Source organism: Protopterus annectens, chromosome 11.part0, assembly GCF_019279795.1.
Source record: "Protopterus annectens isolate FY-2018-M chromosome 11.part0, PAN1.0, whole genome shotgun sequence".
Classification (NCBI taxonomy): Eukaryota; Metazoa; Chordata; order Ceratodontiformes; family Protopteridae; genus Protopterus; species Protopterus annectens.
The window spans coordinates 1176016182-1176030042 of NC_056745.1; the positions used below are offsets into that span (position 1 = coordinate 1176016182).

At 46.3% G+C, this 13861-nt stretch overlaps 1 protein-coding gene across 2 annotated transcripts in view; it reads right to left on the minus strand.

Annotated features, from left to right (window-relative positions):
- Positions 1 to 13861, minus strand: part of SRPK2 (SRSF protein kinase 2) — a 3154866-nt gene that overhangs the window by 2610410 nt on the left and 530595 nt on the right. The gene's annotated exons all lie outside the window — the stretch shown is intronic.

Below are 13861 nucleotides of genomic sequence, written 5' to 3' on the forward strand. Positions count from 1 at the left end.
CATAATCGCACACTTACCTGACCCACGCCCTAACCCTCACATCCACACAATCACACACTTACCTGAACCTGACCCGTAACTTTCCACCACAGTGCTGAAAATACCGAAGCAACAGAAATGGACAACTGAATTCTTTCCCTAGGAAAAAATTTGGTTTTCTGTTTCTTTGATATTTTCAGCGTTCGCTGAAAACTGGTCAATATTAGAACACTCGACATTTTGAAAGTTCGGTGTTCTAATATAGACCCAAAAAATACATATTTTGTTTTAGTATACTATACGACTGCTTTTCTTCAAACCAATTGTTTGTTAAGCCAGTTTTTAAAAACACCTTTAGTAAATTATCACTTAAGACATAAGCAAACATACATTAATAGAAAAGAAAACAAAGCAATCTAATATTTTCCATTTAAATATAATAAACATCGCATATATTTTCTTTGCTAATATCAGTCCATTATTACAAAAAATAATAAATTCCTGCCTTCCCTTAAACCTAACTCCTCTGCCTCCTCCTGAACATTATTATGCATGTATTTACTCCCACAATTTCTATTTACATCTATGTAATTTACTCCTTCCTTTTTATTAAGATCTCTCTTCAAGTTCTTTTATCACTTTTACAATATTCAATACCTCTGATACAAGTGGTGTAGACTTATTTCCATTTTCTAGTAGTTACTTTTTTGGCAGCCAACATAAAAAGAGTTATGTACTTACCATAACTTGGCATCTGTGTTATCCTATGTCACTATTCATCATTCCTGGGTCTTGGCTCCGACTTCAGATCCGAATCGGCAACTTTACAGACAGCTTCTAGGCTCGAGCTCCTCCCACTCCCATGATCCCTTGCTGCCCTCTCTAACCCCTCAGATTAAGTTTGCCCTAAGCTAGAAAGCAGCTAAGGAAGACCTTGACCACCAGATATGACATCTCCACATCTTCTAGATCCTACAGGACAGGGGATTTAGGAAGGGACAGTGATGAATATTTACATAAGATAACACAGATGCCAAGTTATGGTAAGTACATAACTCTTTATCTGATGTTATCCATGTCACTATTTCTCACTCCTGGGTCAGAGTCCCCAGCTACCCCGAATCCTGGGAGGTCTCATGGAAGGACGTGCCAAAGAATTATGGAGCCGATGGAACCCTTGTTCCCGGAAACAATGCTAAGTTTATAGGGGCTAACCTAACTAAAGTGTGAGGAGAAGACCAGGTGGCTGTCACACAAATGTCATCTATGTAATGACGGGCAAGATATGCAGCTGACACAGCTATTGACCTAGTGGAATGAGCTCTAACTGGATGTGGTAAGGATAAGCCTTTGGATGAATAAGCAAAGGAAATGCACACAGAAACCCAATGGGAGACAGTTATTTTGGACACTGCCTGACCCTTCCTGTTAAGAGAGAATGCCACAAACAGCTGGTCAGACCTGCAGAAACTCTTTGCCCTATCCAAGAATAAAGATAATTGTCTGTGTACATCTAACGTATGCAAGACATATTCCCCATTATTAGCAAAATTTGGGAAGAATGCTGCCAACTGGATTGACTTGTTCAGATTTGCTTCTGTGGCAACTTTAGGCATGAATAAAGGGTTAGATTGAAGGGCTACTATGTCTTTCTGAAAAAACACGAAAGGCAGTTTGACAGAAAGAGCCTGCAATTCCGAAACTCTTTTAGCTTAAGTTATGTCTACTAGGAAAGCCATCGTCCATGACAAAAATTTGACATCAAATGTTGCAGCAGGCTCAAATGGCTTATGTGTGAGAGACTGCAGCAGAACGGAAAGGTCCCAAGGAGGGAAAGAATCCTTGACAGGAGGTTGAGCAAAAACCCCTTTACATAAATGAGAGGAGAAGGTAGGTTCCTCGCAAACATGGATGTTGGAAATTGCTGCCAAATGCACTTTGATTGTCGAGAAGCTAGCTCCATCCTGAAACAGCAAGGACAAGAAGAAGAATAATATATCTGAAATAAAATCTGAAGCTGGATCGAAACTGCAATGCTTAGCCCAAACAGAAAACCTTTTCCACTTACTGGCCTAGATCTTTCTAGTGAAGCCTTATGAGAGGCCAGGATAATGCTCTTAATGGGAGACGGTAGCCTAGGCTGATTCAGGATTGCTGGAAGTTGACAAACCATGCCATCAGATGAAGTGTCTGGTGGATGGGAATCAGACGGCGAGAGGGATGAGAAATCAGATCCAAAAATGAATCTATTACCCAAGGGGGGTACTTCAAATGAGACCAAAGAAGGGGGAACTACACCTGCCGAAGCCAAAAGGGGGCAATGAGGATCAAGGTGATGAGTTTTCTGGAGTACTCTGGAAATGAGAGGCATAGGAGGATAGGCATAAAAGAGACCCAGAGGCCAATCGTGGACAAGAGTTTCCCCCGAGGACTTCCTGTCTGAGGGAATCAGGGTGAAATACTGGCTGCATTTGCAGTTGCGAGGGGAACCAAATGGATCACTGCTTGGCTGACCCCAGCGAAGGAAGATCAGTTTCACCACTGAAGGAATCAAGGATAACTCATGAGGACTTAGGATTGCCCTGCAGAGTCTCTCCGCCAGCACACTGGACTCTTCTGGAATATGTGTTGCAATGAGAAAGCACCCCAAGGGCATTGTCCATTCCCATACTCTCATGGCCTTGCGACAAAGCAGATACGAATGTGTGCCCCCTTGTTTGTTGATGTACCACACAACAGCCACGTTTGTCCATGTGAACTTCAATGGTATCCAGAGGGAGGCAGTCCTGAAAAGCTTGCAATGTGAGGAGGACTGCTCTCATCTCCAGTACACTGCAGTTTGGTCTCTACGAAGGATCACATGACTTGGACCGGCTTTCCCTGGTAATGCCCCTCCCACCCCAACAGGGAAGCCTCTGAGGTCAGTGTGGTGCTGGGGGGAGGAAGACAGAATGGTCTGCCTGCTAAGAGGTCGGGAGACTGGATCCTCCAAAGGAGATGATGCCTGCACACTGAAGTGAGATGGATCAGGGTTGCCATCGAATGAGACAGGGAGGACCACGAACCAACAGAGTCCATTATAGAACCTGGCTAATGGCACCAGATAGATTACCGTCATCTTGGACCCTAAGGCCCTGAGAATAAGATGGGCCTGGGGATGAGTCAGATAGAGAAGACATTAGACATGAGATCTGATGAGGTGTACCCAGCGAAGCAGGAGTGCTGCAATCTCTGACACAGTGTCCAACTGGATCCTGATGAATGCCAGATTTTGGGATGGAATCAAGTTCAATTTGGGGAGATTCACTGAAATCCCTATCTAGGTGAAAAGATGGAGTAGGTACTGAGAGGCAGTGGCAAGACAATGCTTCATGGGATCTGTAAGGAGCCAATCACTGAAATACGAAAACATTTGGAATCCTTGCAGTCTCAAGGTGAGCTGCGACCACTGCCATGTACTTGGTGAACACCTGGGGGGCTATGGTAAGACCAAAGGGCAGGGTCCTGAACTGGTAGTGATTGTTCCCTACTCAAAAGAGATGTCCACTGGAGTGCATGTCTATTTTTATATGATAGTACGCATCCTGGAGAGCCAAGGAGCACATCCAATCATCCTTGTGCAACAGAGGCACGAATGACTGGACAGTGGTCATCCGGAACTTGGACTTATTGCCATAGGAGATTGAGTTTGATGAGGTCCAGCAGTGGACGCAGGTCCCCTGTCTTCTTTGGCACCAAAAGAAGTGAGAGTAAGTTCTGGATTCTCATTGCCCTGGGGGGACCTCTTGGATGGCTCTCTTTCGAAGAAGCATGAGCACTTCGTCCTGGGCTAGCTCCCTATGATGGGGTGGTGCATCAGAGAGGTATCCCCTGACCAGAGGAGGAGGCTGAGAAAAGGGAATACAATAATCCCTGGCAATGATGTTCAGCACCAAACAAGCTTTTGTAATACTTGCTCAGGCCAAAGGGTGCAAAGACAAATCAACCCCCGACTGCCTGTCTCCAAGGCAGATCAGTCAGGCAATGCTTCAGGAACTCTGACAGGGCTTCTCAGAGAAGGGTTCCCAGGAGCCCTGATTTTGCAGACCGCCTCTGCCCCTGGGGAGGAATCTGCCATTGAACCCTCTCCCCTGACCTCTGGAGGAGGGCTCATCCTATGCACCCTGGAAGGCCAAATGCAACTTACAATACCACATTTTCCTGGTCCCTCACTGTGTCTTGGAAAAGGAGAGTTGAGAGGTGGGAAACATGATTCTTACAGCTGACAGTCTTGCCTTCCAGCTCACTGCGGGTAAGTGTCTCTTTAACTGAAGGGGTAAACAGGGTAGAGCCATCGAAGGGGGCGTTCGTGAAAGATGCCTTAAAGGACTCCACAAAAGCGCAGCCAGGCATGATGCCAAATGGTGATGCCTGTGCCAGCTGCTCAAGAGGCCCCTTCCATAGCATTGGCAATCAGCCTCATCGATGAATTAGCCAAGGAAGAAAATGTTGATAGTATTGGTGACACCTTACTTAGTTCCTCAGCAGGCAGTACCTGAGAAAGGGATGTGGTATGCTCCTTGACCAGGTCCCTTTGCAGTCGGGTGAAATATGCCAGGTAATTAAGTGCCCACAGACCAAATGTAGCAGAGTCAAAAAAACACTTTCCATGCCTGTCAATCACCCAGGACTCACAGTTGGGGGGATGGACAGACCTTCTCTGTTCCACCAGCTCTTTCTTGGTGGCAGCAGCTACAACAATTACAATGACTGGCATGCCTTTCAACCAGAACTGCTTCTCAGACGGGGGACTGAGAAACATGTCCATGCATTTGGGAACAGGCTCCACAGTATCCGGCTCCTTTCATGCCCTGCTTGGAGATGAGGTCTACAAGTTCTCTTCTGCGGGGGCAGGAGGTAGATGGTCCCATCCCAAAAGCCTTCAGAAAGATGGACTTCTTGGAGTATGGGGGAAGGGAAGACCAACCACCCTTAAGCTTAAGGTTTTCCAAGATGCGCCCAAAGGAGACACTCAGGCGGACAGCTGAGGGACCCATCCCCTTCATCGAGGTCTGTATCTTCAGTGAGCGACTCAGCATGGGAGTCCAAGTGTCTCCTCTTACACAATGTCTTCCGAGGAACCCTCCTCCAGTGGTGACTTGGGGGAGGACCCAGAAGAGGGGGGGACCCTGAGTGGGACAGCTCCCGCCTGAAGGCTATCTCGAAAGGGCTGATCTGGGACAGGACGAGTGGGGTCCGCACGGAGAGGCTGGGATGGTCCATTGAAGGCCAGGAAGGAAACTCTCTGGGAGGAAAAAGTCCTCTCTACAACCTAGAAAGCCGAAGGACTGGACGATGCCCCATCAGCACTCCTGGTCGGAAGGCCCACCTAGGGGACAAGGACCAGAGTGGTCCAGAAAGTACAGTTGTATACACTCACCATAAATGTAGATGTTAGAGTGCATTGACTGTTGCAGTCATCACATTTGGGTTATCCCTGCCAGGATAGCTCTCGGCCGGCCCGATTACCAGAGTCTTAGTATTTCTGCGTCCGTTGCCGTCACTTCAGGACTGATGTCAGGTCGTCAGTAGTATAAAGTAAGGCAGCCAACGCCATTACATCAGTTTGTCTTACCCTGTCAGGAGCCCCAAGTGGGAGCCAGGTTATGATGGAAGAACCTCACCAGTAGAAAGTAAATACCAAAGTGTTCCTTGTAAGGAGAGAGAGAGAAGAGGAGGAGGGAGGGAGGGAAACCAGGACTGCAACAGTGAATACACTCTAACATCTACATTTATGGTAAGTGTACACAACTGTACTATGATCTTTGTGTTTTACTGTTGCAGTCATCACATTTGGGTTGATTCCCAAAGCTGAGGAAAAGGGTGGAGGCAGTCAAGGAGACTAGGAGCTGGCTAGGATGCCCTGCAAGACTGCAGTGGCAAAGGCTGCCCTGGATTTGGAGAAGATAGGCAGGTGGTAATGCTTGGTGAAAATGTGAACAAATGTCCAGGTGGCAGCCTCCAGAATGTCCCTGGTGGGGACTCCTCTGAGGAAAGCTGCAGAGGTGGAGGCTGATCTATTGAAGGGAGTCCTGACCCCCTTAGGGGGAGGTTTTCCGTGTTGCTTGTAACAGAAATGGATGCAGTGTGCTATCTACTGTTTGCTTGGAGATGGCTTTGCCCTCTGCCCCTGCAGCAAAGCTAACCAGTAATTGAGTAGACTTTCTGAATGATTTAGTCCTGTCTAGATATAATCTAAGCTGTCTGTGTACATCTAGAGAGTGCAGGATCCTTTCCCCCTTGTTTTCTGGGTTAGGGAAAAAGGTGGGCAAATAAATGGATTGGTTGAGAGCCACACTGGACACCACTTTGGGCAAGAAGGATGGGTTAGTCCTGAGGGAAACCCCTGTTAGCATGGAAGGCGATGAAGGGCTCCACAGCCATGAGTGCTTGTAGCTCGGAGACTCTTCTGGCTGAAGTTATGGCCAAAAGAAAAGCGGTCTTCCAGGAGAGAAACTTTAACTTTGCTGAAGATGCTGGTTCAAAGGGGGGCAGGCTGAGTAACACAAAGTTAAGGTCCCAAGCTGGGGTAGGTGCTCTTCTGGGTGGCCTCAAGTTGCTAGCTGCTCTTAGGAATTGTTTGATCAGAGGGTGTGAGAAAAGGGGCTGCTCAGTGTGGAAATGAGCAGAGATAGCAAAGGCATGAATTTTAATAAAGAAAAAACAGAGGCCACTGTGTAGCAGGTCAGCTAGGTAATCCAGGATGAGAGGTAGGAAGGGCTGTGCCATATTGGTTCCCTTAGCCTGAATCCAGGTGCAGAACCTTTCCCATTTGTCAGCATAAGACTTTCTAGTGCTAGGACATCTGGCCTCATGTATAACATCTAAATCCTGTTTACTGAGGTTGGCAGATTGAGCAGTAGTCAGGGAATAAGCTAGGCTGCCAAATTGAGGGTCTGCAATTGGGGATGCATGAATTCTCCTTCCCTCTGGGTCAGGAGGGTTGGGGTCTGAGTGAGATGCCATGGTAGCAGTGGGGACAGGATGCACAGCAGTTTGTACCAGTGCTGGTGAGGCCAGTCTGTAGCAATAAGAATTGTTCTTGTTTTTTCCTCCCTGTTTTGAGCAGTACCCTGATGGTGAGAGGTAGTGGAGGAAATGCACAGACCAATAGATTGACCCAGGGGAAGTATAGGGTATCCACTTTCCAAGCTCTGCAGTGATGCTTCCTGGTGCAGAACTTGCTGAGGTGATGTTTGGTGTGGGAGGCAAAGAGATCGACCTTCGGGGTGCCCCGTTTTTGAGTTATTAGGGTGAAGATTCTTTTGTTTAGCTGCCACTTGTGTGGGTCCAGAAGATTTCTGCTTAAGTAGTCTGCCAGAGAGTTTAGAGAACGTGGCAGGAATTGTGCTAACAGGTGGAGTTGCATGGTAGAGGCTGTGTGCCAAAGAGTCATGGCCAGCCTGCATAGAGAGTAGGAGTGAGTCCCTCCCTTCTTGTTGATATACCACATCACAGTGGTGTTGTCTGTTTTGATCAGGAGAGCCCCTGGGGAGAGAAGAGGTCTGAAGGCTGTCAATGCGTGCTGGACAGCCAACATCTCTTTTTTGTTGATGTGCAGATGGATTTGCTTTGGGCTCCATTGGCCTTGTATGCACCTGCCATCCAATTGTGCACCCCAATCATAGTCTGATGCGTCTGTGGTGAGGGTCTGAGTGGCGGGGGTGATGAGAAAGGTAGCCCCTTTGTTGTGGGAGCATGCTGCTGCCCATCAAAGAAAATCTTTCCTTAGGCAAGGTATCAGTGGTATGAGAGTTTCCAGGTCTTGAGAGTGTTGACACCAAAGGCCTTTTAGGTACCACTGGAGTTTCCTCATATGCAGTCTGGCATATGGAATGAGTAGAATGCAAGATGCCATGAACCCCAGAGCTTGCAGGATTTTCCTTGCAGATAACTGGGGTCTAGTGGCTAACTGAGAGAAGTAGGCTGTCAGGTAAGTTTGCTTTTCTGGTATAAGGAATGCCATCTGGGATGCTGTATCCAGGGTATCTCCCAGGAATATAATCCTTTGGGTGGGTACTAGTTTGGATTTCTTTTCATTGATAGTGTACCCTAGTGAGGTCAGTAGGGTCTTTACAAAGGCCAGGTGCTTGAGCAGCTTTTCCCGACTGTCTGCCTGAATTAGTCAGTCTATGTATGGGTAAATTTGGATATTCATTTGTCTGCAAAAGGCAATGGCGAAAGCCGGACATTTTGTGAAAACTCTGGAAGCAGTAGATAAGCCAAAGGGAAGTGCAGAGAACTGAAAGTACATAGATTCTGCCCTGAAACATAGCTATTTCTTGCATGATTCCCTGACAGTAATGTGGAGGTAGGCCTCTTTTAGGTCTAGGGTGGCTAACCAAGCATCCTTGGAGAGCATGGGTAGCAGTTGCTGGAGGGTGAACATTTTGAGTTTTGGTATCACCAGGAAGGTGTTTAAAATGGATAGATCGAGGATGGGGCACCAGGTGCCCCCTTTTCTGGGTACCAGAAAAAGTTTGGAGTAGAAACCTTGGCCTATCTGTTCTGCAGGAATATGCTCTATTGCCCTCAGAGAGAGCAGGGAAAGGACTTGCTTTTTCGCCTCGGCGCACTGGTTTAGAGGAAGATCTGGGAACCCTTTTGGGGTTGGAAGAGTGTGGAAAGAAAATCTGTATCCCTGGGACAATATGTTGAGGACCCAGCGGCCGTTGGTAATGGTGGCCCGGTTGCTTGCGTGAACGGAGAATTTTCCTCCTAGGGTTAAGTGCAGGTGAGCAGAAGGAGGGTGGGGGGGGGTGTCATTGTGAGTTCTTACCATGCGGGGGTGGCTTAGAACTCCCTTGTTTTGAAGTGGAGTAAGTCCACTGCTTTGATCTCTGGATTCCCTGTGGCTGCTGTTGAGGGGGGGGGGTCTGCTTCCCCATGGTCTGGGCTGAACTGACCTGTTGGGTGCAGGAAAGGACCAGTGCTTGGAGGGGCAATGCCTACTGGACCTGTAGAAAATCCTTAAATGTCTGCATAGAGTTAGCTTTTTCTTCCATCTTTTTAAGACCTCCTCTGCATTAGTGCCAAACAAATGGTCTTTGTACAAAGGTACATCCAATAATTTAGATTTAACATGGTCTGGCAAGGGCTGTTCCTTAAGCCATGCATGTCTTCTAAGGACAGAAATGGTGACTGCTGCCCTGCAAGAAGCTTCCAGGGTGTCAAAACCAAGGTGTGCTTAGTCACTTGACTTGCAGAATGCATTAACTCTTGTAACTCTTTAGATTTTTCACAAGCAGGAAAGGAAGACACTTTTTGTTTGAGGAGTTCCATGGTATGTTGCTGAAAATTTCGCATATGGAACTGGCAATTTAGTGCTCTGACAGCAAGAGTAGCAGAGGTGTATACTTTTTACCCAATCTGTCTACTGCTGGGGAATCCCTATATGAGGGGGTGGGATTCTTAGCAGATGTTGCTTTAATTCCCTTAGGCCCCTGAGAAATTACCTCAGGGTCAGCAGTAGGATTTTTGAAAAGAAATTTGTGTGAGTCAGGGTCTCTGTAAAACCTGTCAGGTTTTCTGGGTGCAGGAGGTAGGGTGTCAGGAGTCAAACTGGATTCCAGGAAAACATCGTCCACAACATCCAGGAGTGGGAGAATAGCCAGAGTTCTGTGCTGTTGAAGATCTAAGAATTCTCTGAGTCTCTTTTGACTGAGGGTAGTCCTGACATTCCCATTGGAAATGCTCCATTAAGGTTATGAAGGGTTTCCCCAAAGGAGGAGTGGCTTAAGGAATGGAATTCTCTGCATCATAATCCTCATAAGCAGACAGGAGTTGCATGTCTTCATATTCAGATACATCAGTCATCAGACTCTTGTTCAGACAAAACTACTAGGGACAGATCTTTTTCTTTTAGAAGGGGTAGTTTGGCTTCCCCCTGATCAGCATGATAACGTCTTCCTCCATTTTAAGCATTTGAGACTGAGGCAAGGAGGCAGGTGCCTGAGATTGGGTTGTCGGCTTCTTCGGTGTGGCTCATACCTTGGGCCTTAGAAACTCGGTAGTTTTCAAAAGGACGGTAGACGCAAAAGAAGTCACCAGTTTGTGTCAAGAATCGGTAGTGCAAAGTACTTCCTCAGAAGCCGGTGCCTGCTCAGTGGCACCGGACCCATCCAAGGTAGAGACAACCACAGAATCCTTAGTCGAAAAAGAGTTTTACGGCAATGCCGAAATGGTCTCGGTAGCGGCCTGCGAATCCACAGAAGCGGGCATCAGGGGCTGCGAAAGCGCCTCACTGAGGACCAGCGAACTGAAGACTAGCTTAATGGAAGCATCGTTGGTAGGTTTGGACCTGTGCAGTCTGTCTCTGTCTTTATCCTTATTTTTTTCAGAAGATCTGCTGTCGGACGGCTTACCAAAGCCATATCGGAATTCGAGGATTGTAAACAAAATTATCTAGCTAAAATAAAGGTCTGACTATGTATAGTTCTGGCATTAAACAAAGCACAAATGCGACAGTGAGGGATGTCGAGGTCTGGGCCTAAGCAAGTGACGAAGTAAGAATGAAAGTCTCGGTATGGTTTTTGGCTTTCCACAGGCGAGACAATTGTTAACTTTTTCTGAAATTGGTTAGTGCAAGAAATAGGAATCTTCAATGGGGTACTTAGCTTTAGAAGACTTCAGCTTCAATTCAGAAGATGAAACTCAGGTAGCAGCAGACCAGCACTTGTGCGAACTGCTTCTGCTTCGGGCTCCTCGGCAAGTAAGACCGATGTAATGGCGTCGGCTGCCTTACTTTATACTACTGACGACCTGACGTCAGTCCTGAAGTGACAGTAATCAACACAGAAATACTAAGCCTCTGGTATTTGGGCCAGCCGAGAGCTACCCTGGCAAGGATAACCCAAATGTGATGACTGCAACAGTGAAACACGAAGAACATCCTCCAGGCCACCAAGATAGTAGCAGCCCTGAGCTGTCAAAGGCGAAAATACCAAGGGCAAGGGACCAGTCCAAAAAAACAGGTCCGGTACCCCGACCAAGGTCTATGGGGCGACCACTCAGACCCCGGACTCCACCTGCACAGGGGGAGGCCAAGCAGAAGTAGTCAGGGACTCAGATGGGGCAGGGACAGAAAGGTCCCTAGGAATCCCAGTCTCCCTCCCTGTGCAATCCAGGGACAGAAAGTCCAAAACCAAGCTGGTTGGACGAGGAGAATTCAATTAGGAGGTTAGGAGATGGTCCCCTAGCTGGATGCGATGCCCCAACTCAATCTGAGCCTTGAGAAAGGACCTCATCATCCTGTCCATATCGGAAGGGAGTAAACTCCTGGAGGACCTTGAGGAGGTGGAGGACCTAGCCGGGGATGGGTGCCTAAATCCCATGGACCTCCCCTCTAAAGAACGAGATCTGTGCTTGGAGGTGGAAGGTGACCATTCCAAGCCACAACCCAAAGGGGAATCCTCAATAATAACAGTGGGATCAGACAATGATCCCAGATCCGACCCCTTCAGATCAGATGGCAAGGTAGGATGTGAGTGCTTGGATCCCACATGACCTGGATCAGAGGAAGCCGGATCCATGGCCGGCCTGTATCTGACCAGATCTGAAGGCCTCAAACTCGAGACCTTAGATCCGGGAGTGGAGCACCAGGAAGTCGTAAATCCTAGGAACCAAGGGTATCAGATCTGACAGGGTTAAGGCTGGAGTGGGATCTGAGGCACTAGGGACCGACAGCCTCACGTTTTTTGAGGAGGAGGAGGACCCCGGAGGCAGGGGAGCCTTCCTTTTGTGCTTGAGGGTCCAGACTGGCAGGGGACAGAGCCAAGGGACCCCCTTGAGGCAAACCTTTCAAAAGGAGTTTGTTTCGTAGCTCGACCAAGGCCCTGGGAATAAATGTAGTACAAATGGAAGATTCAACCTCCACGCATTTGGTGCCCAAACAGTAAAGGCATTCCTCATGTGAATCGGAAACGGGCATCTTCCGACCAACATGAGGAGAATGTTTTAAACTGACAGGCTTGTCAGACATAATGGAAAAACTAGACTAAGCCAAAGGGACATGCTAACTCAAGAACGGAGAATCAAGCAGAGGTTGGTACCAGAAAACACAGCCGAATAAACTACCTACAGTAAACACAAACAATAGACTACACCAAAAAAGACTACAGATAAAAAAGACTTGAGAAAGACTACAGCAACTACTGCTACAAAAAGGGAGCCAAAATGGAACTATACAACAAGAGTATAAAACGGGAGGGGAGGAACTAAACTACTGAATTGTACAAAGGAAAAAGTTTGAAAAATAACACTCTAGTATTGTCCCAGTTCAGATTTGCTGGCTCTAGGCCTGTTTGTTTTTGCAGTGATTGTTCTAAGCACATGACCAGGCCATCTTGAATTAGCAGAAGCCTTTCTTTACCTTTGTGGCAGGATTGTGTTGATTGGTTGCTGGCTAGTGGGGGTTGGTTCTTTTGTGCTTTTTTAAAAAAAGTTGTCTAAGGTTGTATCTTTGACAGGATTTCTGTCTATACACTCTGAGCAGAGTGGAGGAGGGGGATTGACTACAACTCTGATATGAAATATATAACAATAAGTATCCTGTTTTGTTTGGCTTATTTATACTGGTTATGGCTTCAAGTAATTTATATATAGCACTTTTTATCCTGCTGCATACTTGTTACTGTATTTTATTGCTATTAACTAATCTGCACAGGCAACTGATTTGTTTGCAGTTAAACGCATTCTATAGAGTCTCCTTGCTCCTTTATCTGTTTAAAAACCTTCATTTTGTGGCTCACTGCTGTGAGAAAGATTTCTGTAGTGTTTACTGTCTAAAAGAGGGTAGGCTAATAGCTTTAGTATTGTTCCCCACCCTCCCTTCCTGTTGGTGTCTTGCAGTGGCGGCTGGTGACTTCAAATCAAAGGGGGGATGCAGGAGACAGCTGAATGGGTGGCGTCAAGGGGAAGGGGTGTGGTCAACTAGAAAGGGGAGGAGCTATGCTCAAAATTACAAAAACTAACTTTAATTAAATACACTGCCCTGGGTGGCAAACCATCATTATGAGAGTCCAAACTAGACAAAAATAAGTGTAGAAGAATAAAAATATTTCAATGCATTGGCTGCATGGAAACAAAAGGTTGTGAGGCATGAAAAAATAAATTACTTTTTAAATACATTGCTGGAATGCCAGTCAAAATCAAGTACAAGAAAAACCAGAACTCAACTCAAACTACTTTTCCTTGCCCTGCAGTTCTAATTATAATTTATATTCAGCTTTATTTAAGTACCAAGTAACATGCTGAAAGTAGAAATCTCTGTGATGCCCCCACTTGTAAAAATGTTTCTTATCCAAAAAAGACCTGCTGCCTGACAACTATTTACTTGTTTCATGGGGAAAACATGAAAGTAAAAAATGAAAAGCAAACAAGAAACAAGCTCAAGATACATTGCTTAAAGGATTACTGTACAGGTTATGGACCACACATGATTGGCATTCTGTTTAGTTTACGGGTAAAGTCTGTAGAGATGACTGGAAGTCTCCAACAAGTGTAATGAGCTTTTTAAAATAATGGAATCCTGTCCTTTAATACCCAAGACTTATACATTATCTAGGCAAGTATTCTCTGCATGGCAACAACAGAAAGGCTTTCAATGTTGGCAATTCTTTAACAGTATGCTTATTAAAGCTTACTTGCATCTTACGATCTCAGACAAGCTTACCTTATGGTCATTAAAGCATTGCTACTTAAACATAGAGCAACAGGCACTTTGAGTAATAAGCATAAATCAACAGTACAAAAATATGACAGAAACCAGACCGTTATGCAAAATCAAGGACAGATGAAAAGCCACTGTAGTACTTGTGTCTACCTTGGATGGGGAGGACACACT